The 16,413-nt window shown below is 45.1% G+C and overlaps 1 pseudogene; it reads left to right on the forward strand.

Annotated features, from left to right (window-relative positions):
- The window catches only part of LOC147115840 (uncharacterized), a 102,554-nt pseudogene extending 86,696 nt beyond the window's left edge, over nt 1-15,858 (forward strand).
- Nucleotides 15,859-16,413: the final 555 nt, after the last annotated feature.

The following is a 16,413-nucleotide window of genomic DNA, read 5'->3' on the forward strand; positions in this document are numbered from 1 at the left end:
TATATAAGCCTGTGAAGTAACTTTGTATAGTAGTTCCAGTTTTGTCTCCATTCAGTAAACACCTGTTATAACCAACTTCTGCAGTCCGTGTCTCAATTACACACGGACATTACAGAACCCACAACCTTCTGATTCCAAGGCAAGAGTTCTACCAACTGAGCCATGCCTGACACTTTCTGTTCTTCTAAGCCAACTTCTGTTGTAAATCTAAGCAACAGTTACAACCTCATAAGTTTCATGGCTTTCATAGCCTTTCTTAATCAATCAACAGTCATGGCCTCACTGTTCCTCTGACCTCAAATTGAACTCTCTCATCTCCATGGCTGAAGCTACCTCCAAGAAGTTTGTTTCCTCTTTCATGCCGAATTGTTTTTGCTCAACAACTCTTTGAACTAGTTATAAACCCCAAGTCTGTAAAAGATTAGAATATCGCTCCAATACCTGGGAGGCTCTTTTAACAGCTTGGGCACAGTCCTGGACTGGAAAAAAATTGGCATCTGATAGGCGAAGGCTCTTTCAGCTCTTGCCCTCAACCTTTGTCATAATCTTTCTTCTCTCTTTTTTATGTAATTACTATTAGGGTCAGTTCCCCTCTGATATTTACTCTTGTTCCTTCTAAGTTCCAAATATATATCCTGTACACTGTTCCTTCTAACATCGCCACTGTGGCAAAATGAAGATTCACTTTTGTTTCGTACTCTAACTCATTCCTTTTCAGAACCTCACAACTGTGAAACCTGTTAGCTCGCTCACTCTCTCCTTTCAACTACAAGTTTCAGGATTTCAAAACCAAAGCTTGGCATCAACAAATTACTACTTCTTGATTAAAGTATTTTTTTCAGCCTTGATAGTGTCCCTTTACCTTAGCTTTTCAATGAAATTGACACGGTTGTGACAATGTAGAAAGGTAAGTGGTTTGACTATACTCAGACAGATAAAATGAAACAAAGCTATATATCAACTAGCCAGTGCTCCAAGCTGTTGTTTATCATGAATTCCCTGAAGATGGATAATTAGCCAGAATAAAAGCATCCTGGTAAGCTCCTGGGAAGTGATATTGGCATCACAGACTTATCTGCATGTTCACAAAATAATAGTTTTTCAATTACAGAATTGGATTTCAGCAGTGCTTATAGTTTGACATATATACAATCATTTGTTCCCAGAGCCATGAGAATGCTAAATACTCATTGGCAGTTTCTTTGAGTGAGAGATGAGGCCCTTTCTTGGTCGGATGGAGGGTGGGTGAGTCATTCAGACCCACTTTTCCATGCTCCTGAGAGTTGTTACAGAGCAACATTAGAGTAGACTGGAAACTTACTCATCCTCTCAGTCACAGATGTATTTGATTTTGAACAGATGAAAATCCCCAAAAAAGGAGGAAAGTACGTTGAAAAAATTGTAATTTTAACTGTGATAATAGGAAAAAAATGCTCTAAGTTCTTGTTGCTCACAGTTGCCTATAAAACAGCTTTTACAATATGCCATCAAGGGCAACACAAGTATAACCTATTTATACTGTCTGTCAAAATGAACTCAATAATCCATGGATTTGAAAAGTATTAATAAGCATATTAGGTATTGGTAACTTAAATGTTATTGGCAAGACTGTTCTCACTGAAGAATCCGGTCTAAATTATCGCCTAACTGTTGGCAGAGATTGCTTAATATACTAGTATCTCTATTGATATTGACTATTTATTGGACCGAGAAAATGGAATCAGGCCTGATAAATTTGCACAGTAGCTCATTTTGCTTGCCTTCTTTTGCTTGTCTTCTTTTGCCTTTTCCCAAATCTTTTGCCTTTTCCCAAATCTTTTAAGGTAAGTAACCTTAAACCATTTTGCTGCATTTTGGCTCTTTAAATAACACATAAAAACTGCATACTATCATTGGCATCAGTCAGGAGTGTGATGGAATGCTCTCCACTTGCCTGGATGCATGCTATGACACTCAAGAAGCTCGACACCATCCAGGACAAAACAGTCTATTTGATCGGCATCCTATCCACCACCTTAAACATCCACTCTCTTCACCGTGGCTGCAGTGTACAATATCTACACGATGCACTGCAGCAAGTGGCCAAGGCTTCTTCGGTAGCACCTCCCAAACCCGTGACCTCCACCACCTAGAAGGACAAGGGCAGCAAGTGCAAGGAAACACCATCACCTCCAAGTTCCCCTCCAAGTCACACATCATCCTGACTTGGAAATAAATTGCATTGCCTTTCCTTCATAAATAACAACAGAAAACGCTGGAAAAACTCAGCAGGCCAGGCAGCATCTGTGCAGAGAGAAACAGAGTTAATGTTTCAGGTCGATGACCCTTCGTCAGAGTTCTGATGAAAGGTCTTCACGGATGCTGCCTGGCCTGCTGAGTTTTTCCAGCATTTTCTGTTGTTATTTCGGATTTCCAGCATCCGCAGTATTTTGCTATCATATTAGTGCCTTTCCTTCATCGTCACTGGGCCAAAATTCTGGAACTCCCTACCTAACATTGTTGTGGGAGTATCTTCACCACATGGACTGAAGTGATTCAAGAAGAAGGCCCACCACCACCTTCTCGAGGCTACGGATTGGCAATATATACTGGCTTTGCCAGTGATGCCCATATTCTGAGAATGAATTAAAAAAAACATGCACAACTGGCTTGGGACATTCTTTATACTAGGCAAATTGCCTGGCTGTGCTCCTTAATTAATTGAACGAGGGAAAATTATCTGGATAGAAATACTTTGCATCAGGATATATAGCGATTAAAATTGGGTACAGTATGAGTGCAAACAGAAACTCTACATGCAGAAACAGTACTTGCTCACAAAAAATAAATGGTGATGTTGGTGTTGAAATTATTGATTTGGCAGTATATCACAAGAATTTTAAACTACAATAAAAAATTTTTTAAAAACAGCAGTAATTTTAACAATCTTTAAAGCAAATGTTTATCTCACAGATTTAAAAAATATACACAATAATATGTTGGAATTAACTGCTGTGAATCAACAAAGGTTTGGTTGAGCTAACGAGTTCTTTGTTCAGTTTCAAGCCTTTATCTGTGTACTAACGGTTGTGCTATTGTTACTATATATGCCAAAAATCTATAATGAAATGATATATTTTATGTAAGGTTCCTGAATGACAATATTTTATTGAAATTACTTGTTTTATGGCCTGCATTCAGAACAAATTACCTTGATTCTAAAGCTGTGGAAAGACATGGGCCTAGAAATTCAGCTGTTTGCGCCAGACGTTAGCGCCAGATTTCCGGCGCTATCCACTTAGCGCCCGGGCACCGCCGGATCTGCGCCTACGCCGAAATTCAGCTGGGCTTTAGCGCCGGCGCAAAGTGTTAGCGCCCGGTCAGCTGCGCGCGCATCTTATGACGTCATTCCGTCGTGCAACGCCGTTTGTGCGCCCCAAACCGGAAATTCAGTGGCGCCCGGCCGATGTTGGCGTGGCGCTACTAAGAACTGTGAAATGGAACTCAACAGAGGCCCTGTGGGATTCGGGGAGCGCTAATTAAAGGGCACATCCACTCACCCATAAAAGCTAGCCATTTCGCTGCAATGACTTGACTGGTTTGGATTTCTGCACAGAGAGCAAGGCACAGAGATTACTGATTTCGGACACCATAGGAGAGGTCTTTTTGGCTTCTAGCCAGTGCTTTGACATTTGCATCCTTGTGATTTTGCTGGTTGGAACTTTGTAATGGGGGCTGCATGGGGGGCCAACCCTCAGTTGCGACATTTTGTGCGAAGGGCTGGCATACGCTTTGAGACAGGCCCAGGCATGGCTAGACGCAGAGGGGCCATTAGGCGTCGCCAACGTAGGCCTTACCCAGTCAGGCAATACCGGGAGCAGGTCTCATATCTCACCATGACTGCGGCGCATTGTGTTAAGAGGCTGCGCTTCAGAAGGGAGGTGGTTGAAGAGATCTGCCAGCGGCTTCATGCAGATTTGCAGCCACAGCTCATGTCCAGGGCGTCTCTCTCGGTGGAAGTGAAGGTCACGGTGGCTCTCAGCTTTTATGCAAGCGGCTCCTTCCAAGCCGCTGCTGGGGACATCGCGACCATCTCCCAGTTCGCCACGCATCGCTGCATCCGACAGGTCACCGAAGCACTTTTCGCGAGGAGCCACCAATTCATCTCCTTCCCCATGACCCAACACAAGCAGGAGCAGCGTGCATTCGGATTTGCCAGGATCGCGGCCTTCCCCATGGTGCAGGGCGCCATTGACTGCACGCATGTGGCTATGCGGCCACCTATCCGCAATGCCGAGCAAGACCGCAACCGGAAGGGCTACCATTCCCTAAATGTGCAGCTGGTGTGTGACCACAGGCAGCGCATCCTAGCTGTCAATGCCCGCTTCCCAGGAAGCATCCACGATGCCTTTATCCTGCGACAGACTACTGTGGCTGACATGTTCCAGGCACAGCCTCAACCAAGGGGATGGCTTCTCGGGGACAAGGGCACCCTTTGTGCACATGGCTCATGACCCCGCTCCACGCGCCCAGGACCCCAGCGGAGCTGGCATACAACGAAAGCCATCAAGCCACAAGGAACCTAATAGAGCAAACAATAGGCGTCCTCAAGCAACGGTTCCGTTGCCTGGATCGTTCGGGCGGGTCTCTTCAGTATTCGCCGGATAGAGTCTCCCAGTTCGTCGTGGTCTGCTGCATGCTCCACAACCTGGCTATCCGCAGGACTCAGGCACTGCCACCTGACATTGGGCCACCACCTCAGGAGGACGAGCAGGAGGACCCTGAGGAGGAGCAGCACCAGGCCAGGAGGGAGCGACAAGGTCCAAGGGCCGTCCGCCGGGGGCTTATTGCTCGACACTTCTAGGCCCCCTGTCAGGGAATGGCCTGGCCCACTGAACGCAGCCGCTTCGCAAGCCCTCAGCCGGTTAACCCAACAACCACTTGAAACATGACACCTGCACATGGTGAATAAATAAACATCTTTATTTGAAAACCTCAGGGCCCTTCCCACATGGAAGAGCAAAACAGAGAAGACCCCCAAAAAACAGTAACAAACTTCTGTCACTCCCAAAACCTGGGGAGGACTAACATAACATCAGCATCCAAATGGCCTCGTCACTGGCCTAACAAAAACAAGCCCCCCCAACAACACAAAGACCCCCATAAAACAAAAACACATAATGCCCCCCAGAACAGAAGCCCCCGCATCACCCAAACCCTCGGTGAACACACTCTATTGGGTGTGGCGAGAGGGCGAGTGTGTGGACAGGCGTCTTTTGCCCCGGCCCGTCCTGCTGCTGCGCCTCAAGCTGGGCCGTGAGGCTGTGCCGAGGCTGGGGGAAGGATCCTCAGGGCGACAAGGCGTCTCGCCAGATGCCCTTGGGGGTCGGCCTACACGAGGGCGGGCCCGGGAGGGGCCGGCTGGTGGCTGCTGCAGCTGTGGGTGGCCCTCTTCAGTGGCTGCAGGAGCTCCTTGCACCGTGGCTGGGGGAGTCGCAGGCTCGCCTGCACCAATGGGTACAAGGTGGGTGATGCCAGGCGCGCGCTGGTCGCCAGACACACGTGCACTCGGCCGGCCTGGCCGGGGAGCAAGCGCGCCAAACTGTGGGTGGCCAGACCGGTGTGCGGCAGCAGGGCGGCGCCTGGCCTGGCGACGCCTCCCCGCCAGTGCGAGGGTCGCAGAAGTCAGTGCCCCAACTGCGCCGGCATGTCCCCGCATCTGCAGTCCCATTGTCTGGACAGCACCTCTCAGCTGGCGACTGGCGTGCTGCGCTGCCTCGAGTTGCTCGACCCCCCTCTCATGCGCTGCCACAAGGAGCTCCACCCCCCTGGCGTGCGCTGCAGCGAAAACCTCGAGGCCCCTGGCCTGGGCTTGGCCGAAAGCCACCACACTTTGAGAGAGGCTTTCGATGGCCTGAGGCATCTGTGCCAGCACCTCCATGATTTCCACGTGGCGGCGCTCCGACGCCGCCGACATCTCGTCCAGGAGGCGCACCTCCTGGGCGACGTCCGAGTCCGGACTGGAGGGCGCCTCCACCCTCTGGCCAGAAGGCTGGCGTGCCGCCGGAGCGCTGCCGCATGCGGCCACGCCACTGACACCAGGTTCTGCCCTCCCCTCCACCGCCTCCCCCCTCTGGGCAGAAGGGTCGCGTGCCGCCGGAGCCTTGCCGCGGGCGTCCATGCCACTGGGACCAGGTTCGGGGCTCCCCTCCCCCGCCTCCCCCTGGCTCTCCGGCACGCCAGACGTATCCCCTTCATTGGCATGTCCTGGAGCGGAGGAGGGTTCCCCCGAGGTGGCGCCTTCCTGCTGCTCCTCCACGTCCTCCTCCTCCGAGGGCCTGGCTGTGTGGGCTTCAGGGAGCACCTCCTCCTCACCAGCTGAAAGCAGGAAGGCACAAGTGTAGCTTTAGAGTGAGGACAGGCCGACAGCGAGGGAGGCCGCACTGGTGCATTATGCGCATTTATCGGCCACTGGGGAAGGATGTAGATCTGATGCGCGAGGGCAAGGATAGAGGTGCAGCCGGTCCTGTCCTTACCAGTGGGCTCCAGTATAGGGTCGGCGTTGCCGATCGCCACAGGCCCAATCACCGGGTGCCGCAGCAGTCGGGCCACCCTCTCTTCCAGAGGCGTCAGCTCCTGGAACTCGCGAGGGCCTCCACCAGTGACACGGAGGCTCCTGGCGTTCCTCGCCAGCTTGGCCTGCAAGAGAAAGGAGGGCGTCTAAGTACAGTGTGGTGCCCTGTAGCTGTGTGTGAGGCCTGCCATGGTGGAATAGCTTGCACAGTGTGGTGCCCTGTAGCTGTGTGTGAGGCCTGCCATGGTGGAATAGCTTGCACAGTGTGGTGCCCTGTAGCTCTGTGTGAGGCCTCCCATGGTGGAATAGCTTGCACAGTGTGGTGCCCTGTAGCTCTGTGTGAGGCCTCCCATGGTGGAATAGCTTGCACAGTGTGGTAAGTGCAGAAAGAGCTCTTGATTAACATGCAAGTGCCATTGCAGCGGCAGCAGGGCTGGCCATTAGACCTTGGATGTCCCTTTGGCCCTAATGGGAGGTGCACATGCAAGGATGAGGGGGACATTGGAAAGGGTACTCACCTTGACCAGCCGACATAGGTCGTTGTATTTCTTGCGGCACTGGTCCGCACTCCTGGGAACATCTGAGCTGGAGGAGACCCTCCGGGCAATTTTGGTCCAGGCCTCCCTGAACTGGCTCCTGGGAGCCTTCCTGCCACTAGCCGGGCAAACGACCCGCCTTCTTTTGCGCACCCCATGAAGGAGCACACCCAGCGCATGCTCAGAGAAGCGTTCGGCTCTTTCACGGGCCCTCTCCATGTCCTCCAGGCGTTGATATGCCACACAACCACTCCTGAGGCCTAGTTGCAGGGCTACAGCATGCAGGGCGTGGCTGCAGTCAAAGTTGACCCTTCCCCCTTTAAGAGCTGGCCGGCGTCAGGGTGTCTGCTGACACTCACCACATGATCGCACCTGCGCTGCGCCTGGAATCGGCGTTATTAGGCTGCATCGCCGGATTAGCGCCTGAACACAGGGTTCCAACGCCTTGTGCAGCGCTCGGCCAAAAAGTTGGCCAAATCTACTGAATTTCGGCGAGCTCGCCTGCACTTTCCGGCGGGTGCTAAATTTGACGAGCGCTCGACTTTAGCGCCGCAATAGCGTCAGAACTGAATTTCTAGGCCATGGTCTATTCATCTATCGTAACAAACCACACATTCACTTTATGGCTGATCACGGAAGAGAACTAAGTAAAAGGATCCTTACAGAAGAAGGTAATAGAGATATGTCGTGCCTGCTTTGCAGGTGGTTGATTTATGAATAGTTTTTATGAGTAGGAAAAGCTCATTAGTCCCAAACAAGTCTGTCTGCTTTTCAAAGAACCACATCAACCTGTCTTCTCATTACATCCCTCATTCTCCCCAGAAATTCATCCAATTGTTACTTGAACCCATACTGTCTGCTTCAATTGCTTACCATAGTAACTTACTACACAACTCTATTGTGCTTGGGTGAAAAAGTTCCACCTGACTTCCCTTCTCAATCCTAATTTCTAACTTCTGCCCTTGATATTTGAATTGTTTGCCAGTGTTAAAAATGTGGCTGAACTAGTTTTGATAATCAGATTTTTAATCTTTAAAACTTTGATTAGATTACGTTAAACATTTTAAAAGAAAACTTCCTTCATAATTTAAATTCCTGATGCCTGAAATCTTCATTGTTGGTTTCATTTCTACCCTTTCAAGAGCATAATTTACCTTGTATGATTTAACCACATCTTCTCTAGTCTCTCCACGTAACTGAAGTCCCTCATCCCTGGTACCATTCTAGTAAATCTCCTCTGCATCCTCTTTAAGGCCTTGACATCCTTCCTAAAGAGTGGTGCCCAGAATTGAACACAATACTCCAGCTGAGGCCTAACCAATGTTTTATAAAGGTTTAGCATAACTTCCTTACTTTTGTACTCTATGCCTTTGTTTTTCAAGCCAAGGATCCCATATGCTTTTTAACAGCCTTTTCAATTTGTCCGGCCATCTTCCAAGATTTGTGTGTGTACACCCCCATGTCTCGCTGTTCCTGCACCCCTTTAAATTTGTACCATTTAGTACGTATTGCCTCTCCTCATTCTTCCTAACAAAATGCATCACTTCACACTTCTATGCGTTAAATTGCATTTGCAATGTGTCTGCCCATTTTACCAGTCTGTCTATGTCTTCCCTGACGTTCTCCTCACTGTTTACTACATTTCTGACTTTCATGTCATCTGCAAACTTTGAAATGATGCCCTGTATACCCAAGTCCAGATCATTAATTTATATCAAAAAGAGCAGTGGTCCAAATAGCGGCCCCTTGGGGACACCACTGCACACTTCCCTCCAGTCTGAAAAACAACTGATCACCACTACTCTCTGGTTTCTGTCTCTTAGCCAATTTCATATCCACACTGCCACTGTCCCTTTAATCCCATGGGCTTCAATTTTGCTAACAAGTCTATTATGTGGTACTTTATATTAAATGAACATTAAACCATGGTTAAAAAAGAAGGTATTGAAAAACACTTTGTCAGCTTTACAAACACAAGAGTGCACAGTGACACTTTTGTTGCAATTATGTAATCGCATCAAGAATCATGACTGCTGTTACAAATTTTAAAACAATAAGTAAAAATGTTCCATTCATGCCCCTTTGTAAAATATAATTCTATTTGTAACAGTTTGCTCTGTATAGATGTGGGGGGGGGGAAATTCGGTTGGTTTGTGCCTCCTGTTAGTGCCTTAAGTGGGCGCTAATGGGGCACAAAGCTACTAGTGCCCATGCGCGGCGATGTTTGCGCCGCTCACGAAATTGACTAGACATTTTGGGGCGACGCTAAACAGTACTGCCACGATCTCCTGCGCCCGAAGATCGTGACATCAGTCGAGCATGCAATGCCCCGGTAGTGCCCCAGACCGGATATTGAGTGGTGCCCCCTGTCTTACCGCCTGCCGCTAGCAACGACAGGTTGAGGGGAGCGTTTTGCAGTCGGGAAGGGACTGGGGGAGCGCTATTTAAAGGCGACCACTTCCTGCCTTTTTTTGTTGGCGAAATTTTTGCACCATGCATTCTGAGTGAGAGAGACTGCTGGAGATATTCAAAGCTATGTTGAGGAGTTTTGTGTACTGAGCAGCACTTTGCAGGTTCTTTTTGATTTGATCTACCTTGCATCAATTTAGAAGAGACTATGGAGGCTGCACTCTGAGCTCTTTCCCTGGGCCTCTCCATTGTTCTTTCCAACAGATTTGATGTACAGGTCTCTCCAGGCCAAGATTCAAGGCTGCAATGAGCAGGGTGTGGATGGAGAGCAAGATCGACCCTCCCCTTTAAGAACTGGCTGGCGCCAGTGTGTCTGTGTTCCATTGCTGACTGACATCATATGAGCTTCGCCAGCGCTCTGAGGTAACGCCTCGCTCCTCGGCGTTAGCGCCTTAAGAGAGGTGTGAAGTGCCTGATTTAGCGCTCCAATCACCTCCAGGGGTGATAGAAGCCAAGTTTGCAGTCGGAGGCGATAATTAGCCCCAGGCGCTAAACTTTGCGCCCAGCTGATAATTGCACCCCAAACGGGGCGATACTGAATTTCTCCCCTGTAGTTTCTTCAGCAGCATGAACATAACCTTGACAGCTAACACTCTGCTTTTAAGTAGAGTTTTCATGGCAAACTATTCTTCGTGGTTTTGGGGATGTAAGTTGCATGACAACTTAAATATGATAACAACACTGCTTCATCATACTCCAGGTTGGAAAAAGAAGACAATTAATGATATCACATTCTGTATCAGTTCACAGATTTCTTATGAGCTGAAACACTAGGAATTGCCTAAATGTTTATTATGTGATTGAATCAGTCCAAGTAACACTTGGTTCAATAAAATAAATTGCACTTTGAATTTCTGTATTGTAGTGTTTCACCTTGATGTTTTTGTTTATCTATCAAATTGTTAACAGTCGCATTTTAATATTTGTAAGATGCGTAGATAATTTCATGTTGTTTACAGTGTGATAATTCCCACAGTGTCTACATTGTTGGAAGAACCTATTGTGTGTTTTAATCAAACCACTTCAACAAACTATGTAAGCGAAAGCGACATCTCTCCTGCTCCTGAGACTGACCGATTAAATAACAAAGTCGTGGTACCTTGGGGAATTTCAACCAAAAAGGGAAATGATGAAATCCATATGTCAAATGAGGTACTGATGTTAAAATTAGAATGTTAGGTCACGGTTTTGAATTATCTGCTATTCTTTAAATATTCGATCCAGATATCTGCTTTTAAATGAGTGTACTGAGTCGGCCAAATTGCATGCTTGTGCTTTTTACTTTCTTATATTTTTCTCTTTTAAACCTAAAGATGTTTTAGCAAAGTTAATTACAGTATTGAATTTCAGATCATGCCTTAAATTTTGTGTTTGTTACTAAAATATTAACATCTTGAAGAAACTTTTTAATAACGTCACAATATTATAATTTATTGTGCCCTTAAACTGAAACACAACAGGATTTTTTTGTTGTTTTCTACTTTATCTTTTGCACAAATTACATTTCTGTCATGGCTTAGCTTATGTCAAATTTCCCACCTTTGCTCTGTGGTTGGACAGATCCAACATTGCTAAAGCTGAACAGCTCATTAACCGGGAGATGTGTTGTTAATAGCACTGCACAGGTATTTTCTCCCTCGATTTCTCAATGCGAATCTCCATGACATATGAACCTAAATTTCACCGAGTCTTATTACTGCCAAGTTGCCTGAAAGCAGGTAACTCAACATTCATTACTGAGAATGGTTGCATCATTCTCAACTAAAGATGGAAAACATGCCTTCATATGCTGATACCATTTTCAATGAATAATCTCAAATTGGATTTTCAAAAAGATTCCTATGCTGATTTCCTTGTTGGTTTATTTACAAATTAGATTGACATTTGTATTTGCTGTTCTGATTAGTGAACATTTGTGTGTTTTCCCTCCAATAATAAATGTGCATTTCAAAACGTACTCACTCACACAGGACACAGATATGCAAGCAGAACAATGGACTTTTTTGCCCACAGTAATAGAAGCATCACATATTTGTAAGACTGCTTGCTTTGTTGTTTTTGTGGCTGGCTGTCATTTCTGTAGCTGGAACACCGCAGCTAGCTATATCCGGTCACAGAGTTCAGCATTGATCCTATGGATTGATTTGCAGACTGTTATCTGACAGTAGCCTGACAACTTGACATGGCAAGTAACTGTTGCAAGCTGGGACAGGGGGTTGGAGGGTGGAATAATGTCAGTATTCTGTCATGAAAAAAAATTCCACCAATGCCACAAAGCTGGGGCCAAAAATTCGACCAGCACCAGGAAATGGCTACATTAAGCCCACAGTGGAACACCTCAGATATCTGATAGACTTCAAGATGTACATAATGAATTTCATGTAGGTTATTATGCAATGTGAGATTCTCATATCACTTGTTCACATCACAAAGTACTGCCAAAGGATGCTACTAGTGGTTGCCCGGGGTTGTCATATTCCAATATAAAAACTGGCATCAAACACATGAATCCTGTGGGAAATTTTTGTGGAGTTTCATATTGGAATAGTTGTCTTACTGTTGGTTTTCATGACCTAAAAATTAACAGATACTCTCTATTGTGAATGACTGCAAGATAAAGCAAATTTTAATAGATTTTTGTTAGGCAAGAGTATTAAGGGTTATGGAACCAAGGCAGATAGATGGAGTTAAGATACAGATCAGCCATGATCTCATTGAATGGCAAAAGAGGCTCGAGGGGCTGAATGACCTACTCCTGTTCTTATGTTCCTAAATCAAGGGGTTCAGATGATGCCATAACCTACCAGGGTGAAGTTGGACTGGTTTAGCCTTGTCAGCCTTGGCTCAGTGGTAGCACTCTCACCTCTAGTCAGAAGGTTGTGGGTTCAATTCCCACTCCAAAGACTTGAGCACATAATCTACCCAGACACTGCAGTGTAGTATCGAGGGAGTGCTGCACTGTTGAGGTGCCATCGTCGGATGAGGCGTTAAATCGAGGCCTGTCTGCCCTCTCAGGTGGAGGTAAAAGATCCCATGGCACTATTAGAAGAAGAGCAGTGGAGTTCTCCCCTGTGTCCTTGGCAATATTTATCCCTCAAGCAACATCACTAAACAGATGATCTAATCATTATCTCATTGCTGTTTGTGTGATTTTGCTGTGTGCAAATTGGTTGCCACATTTCCTACATTATAACGGTGAATTAACTTCAAAAGAAATTAATTGGTTGTAAAGCACTTTGGAACTTCCTGAGAATGTAAAAGGCGCTATATAAATGCCAGTTCTTTCTTTTTCACCATCGTCTGAGCCTATAGGACATATTAATTGTGAAAGTTGACATAGGTACACTGGGGTGATTTTGTTCCCCTCCTGATCTGTTGCGCACTTTATTGTGTGAGGGTCTTTAATGTTATGTGAATGGCTTTGTGACATCCCTTTTATTTGCTAATGGACAATATTTTGTCTTTTGTTGGTGGACAAACTCTGGTTGAAAATTTTTGCCCAGAAATGTATATAAATCTGTCTACAGACTATGGTCTAAGGCTTTATTTTACAAAACGTGAGGCTTCTGTGCACGTCTTCCTCCCGTTTACATTACTGACCCTGGGATCTGTGCACGCTCCAATGGGCATGCATTTTATTTTTACAGCCATTTATTATGTATTTGATGGTCCCCAGAGATTGACATGAAAATACATATTCTGTGTAGTCATTTTTTTTGTCTGATTGTGTACCTAAACAGAGAATAAAATTCAGACCATGTCTTTTGTGCAATCAGTGCTAATGATAAAAGCTTGGGTGAAGGAAATGCAGTTAGTATTTATAGTTGTGTTAACATCATAAAAAGGAAAAATACTTGGCACAAAAGTGTAATCTTTGATGTTTCCAACATGGTTTACGCTAGTTTTCCCGACATTTTTATCACTTCATTTTGTAAATTATTTTTCTGCCTGTTCTTTTTTTGTTTCACTCCTACTGTTGTCCAACCAAGAGGGGAGGGAATGATCTGCTCCCATGGCGGGCTGACTTACACTTTGATTTTCCCCTCATTGCTTGTTTCCGTTAACTGAGATCAAAAACTCGACATATGGGAATTGTGAGGATGAACCCTCGTGTATGACACCGCACCAATACTCCAATGCACCACATTACCAGACTGTTCATGAGTTTGATTGCATAATTCCATTCAGTTTATTTTTTTTAATTGGTTCCTGGGATGTGGGCATCACTGGCAAGGCCGGCATTTATTGCCCATCCCTAAATGTCCTTGAGAAGGTGGTGGTGAGCTGCCTTCTTAAACCAGTGCAGTCCGTGTGGTGAAGGTGCTCCCACAGTGCTGGCAGGGAGGGTGTTCCAGGATTTTGACCCAGCGATGATGAAGGAACGACGATATATTTCCAAATCAGGCTGGTGTGTGACTTGGAGGGGAACTTGCAGGTGATAGTGTTCCCAGGCGCCAATGTCCTTGTCCCTCTAGGTGGTAGAGGTCGCGGGATTGGGAGTTGCTGTCGAAGAAGCCTTGGTGAGTTATGATTTTTCATGGTATATCAGAAATATGATTTCAATTTTAATGTCACTCAGAATTTTTCTTGTTCCTTTCTGTTTTTATACAGACAATTAAAAGAAATAAACAACGGATAGCAGGACATGACAAGAACCCGGCAGAGATGCTTGTCACAAAACTTTGCGTAAGCTCCCAAGCATCAGCTGCATGCTCTAGCCAGACATATAGAAAGATTTCAGTCATGCACATGCTTCCAAAAAAAAATACAGCAGAGAAGAACTGTCTGTGCTGCCACAGTAACATCTGCAATGCAAGATCCGAATAGCACTCCCAGCTTGTTGGTAAACGCTATGAAATCTTTAGTCACCAGCTTAGTACCTGCTGCATCTTCTTCTTCAAGAGGAAGTCCACAACGCTGTTCAGTTACTAATGGAATATGTAAAGAAGTTAGAACGGGTGGCCTGTTGTGTGCTGAGAAAAATCCTATTAATCTATCAGCGAATTATGATGGCAGTACAGAAGAAAAGGATGCTGTTGCTGATAGCCAATCAAAAGAGTCTTTGGAAAGGGTTTAAATTAAGTTAAGATGTATGTATTAGGAAGCAATCATCTTCATTTTCCACAAGAATATTTTGTGTTATTAACCCAGAGATTATATAAACATTTTTCCTGTTGAACAAGCAGATCCAGGACGTGGTTCGCTCAATGAATGCTATTAATGGTGATTCCAGGGATAATTAAATAGTAGCATTTGAAAATTTGCTTAAATCTTTTATTGCGCAGTAATCACATAATAGCTCTCGCATATTTTGTTTAACATGAAGGAATCCAAACTCAAGTTTTTGTTTGTTTGATTTTGGGGTGGTTTGATGATAATTAACCCATCATATTATCCACTTTTATAAAGAAATATATGACTGTTATTGTAAATGAAGTGCTTTCACTTACCCATATAAATCAAAACACTGTATAAAAACCTTGCACAATTCAAGGAAAAAAATGAATTGTGTTAAGTGACTTGAATGTATTTTGCAGAACTTTGGAGTGATTTTTACTAATTTCTCTTATTATGAACTCTGGTTTAAGTTATTTTAAAAATATTATGAACTCTGTTTATTACCGTTTAACAGCATTTTTGTTTTGCTCTGTTGTGCTAAAATATTTCACTTTGTAATCTTTCAAATGACTTGGGATAGATTTTAACTTTTGGCCGGCTGACCAAGGAGTCTCATTTGAATCCAACCGGTGAGCTGTGGGTGAAAAATGGGCATTCCCAGGCACCTTGCTGGCTTTGGCCCACAGGAATGACGGACAGCGGCAGCTACAGGTAGGTATTGGGAGAGGGGAGCAATGGCGCGGCCCAGGAAGGATGGCAGCAGCCTGCAGTATTTATGGGGGGTCCAGAAGAGCTCTCCTGTTCCTTCTGGCTCCATAAAAATAATTGAAAACTTATTTTTCCATGGCCTCTTCAGTTCTATTGCCAGTGAAACTAGCCGGAGCGTTTACAGCTTGGGCTCTGACCAGTTCTATCCTAAAATGGCAATCAGTGGGTCCTATGTACGTCATAGGGCCCCAATTTTGGATATTAAACAGGGCCTGAAACAGGCCAACCAGCAGTAGGTCCCTGTGAGATTTTCAGCTGGCTGATCGTCAGGATTAACAGGGCATTAAGGCTACTGGCCCCATTTTGAGGCTTTTACCGTCCCATTAATGACGATTGTGGCAGGTTAAAATCAACCCTCTTATATGCAAAACTGATAATGATGGATTGTTGTACTTTGCAGTGTATAAATTTAACTTTCTTAAAACTTACATCTATTATGGTCTTTAAAAAAATATTTAATTGATTTGTCACTGTTTCTGGTGTCGATTGTTTTTGTTCCTCATTCTGCTGAAACATAGTTAAAATGAAGTAGTACTGCATGTCATTACTTTTAAAATCACACACACTAAACCATCACTTATTTTTACAACCTACTGGGGCAAAAGCCAGTTTGCGATTCATGCTTTTGTAAGCTGCATTTAGAATGCATTTCAAAAATGAGATTTGAACTATAGATCCTTATTGCAGTGCTGTGTCTCCACCTGCTGGGACCAAGGGGTAAGAATTCTGTTACTAAAAATGTCAGGAAGGCAGATTGCATCTGGTGATTGATATTTACAGTACCATTTATAGCAGAAGCACATTATCTGAAAAATCAAACTCCTCAAAATGATATTTTCTTATTGGAATTGTAATTGTGTGTATGTTTGGATATTGGTCTTGACTATTCTTTTCTGAAGTTGTCATCTTCCACGATGGTATCGACTTCAGGAGAAAAGCATGAAATGCACCAAAGCCTGAAAAACCATT

The sequence above is a fragment of the Somniosus microcephalus genome, chromosome 6, assembly GCF_052327205.1.
Source record: "Somniosus microcephalus isolate GS21.2 chromosome 6, FLI_Smic_1.0, whole genome shotgun sequence".
NCBI lineage: Eukaryota > Metazoa > Chordata > Chondrichthyes > Squaliformes > Somniosidae > Somniosus > Somniosus microcephalus.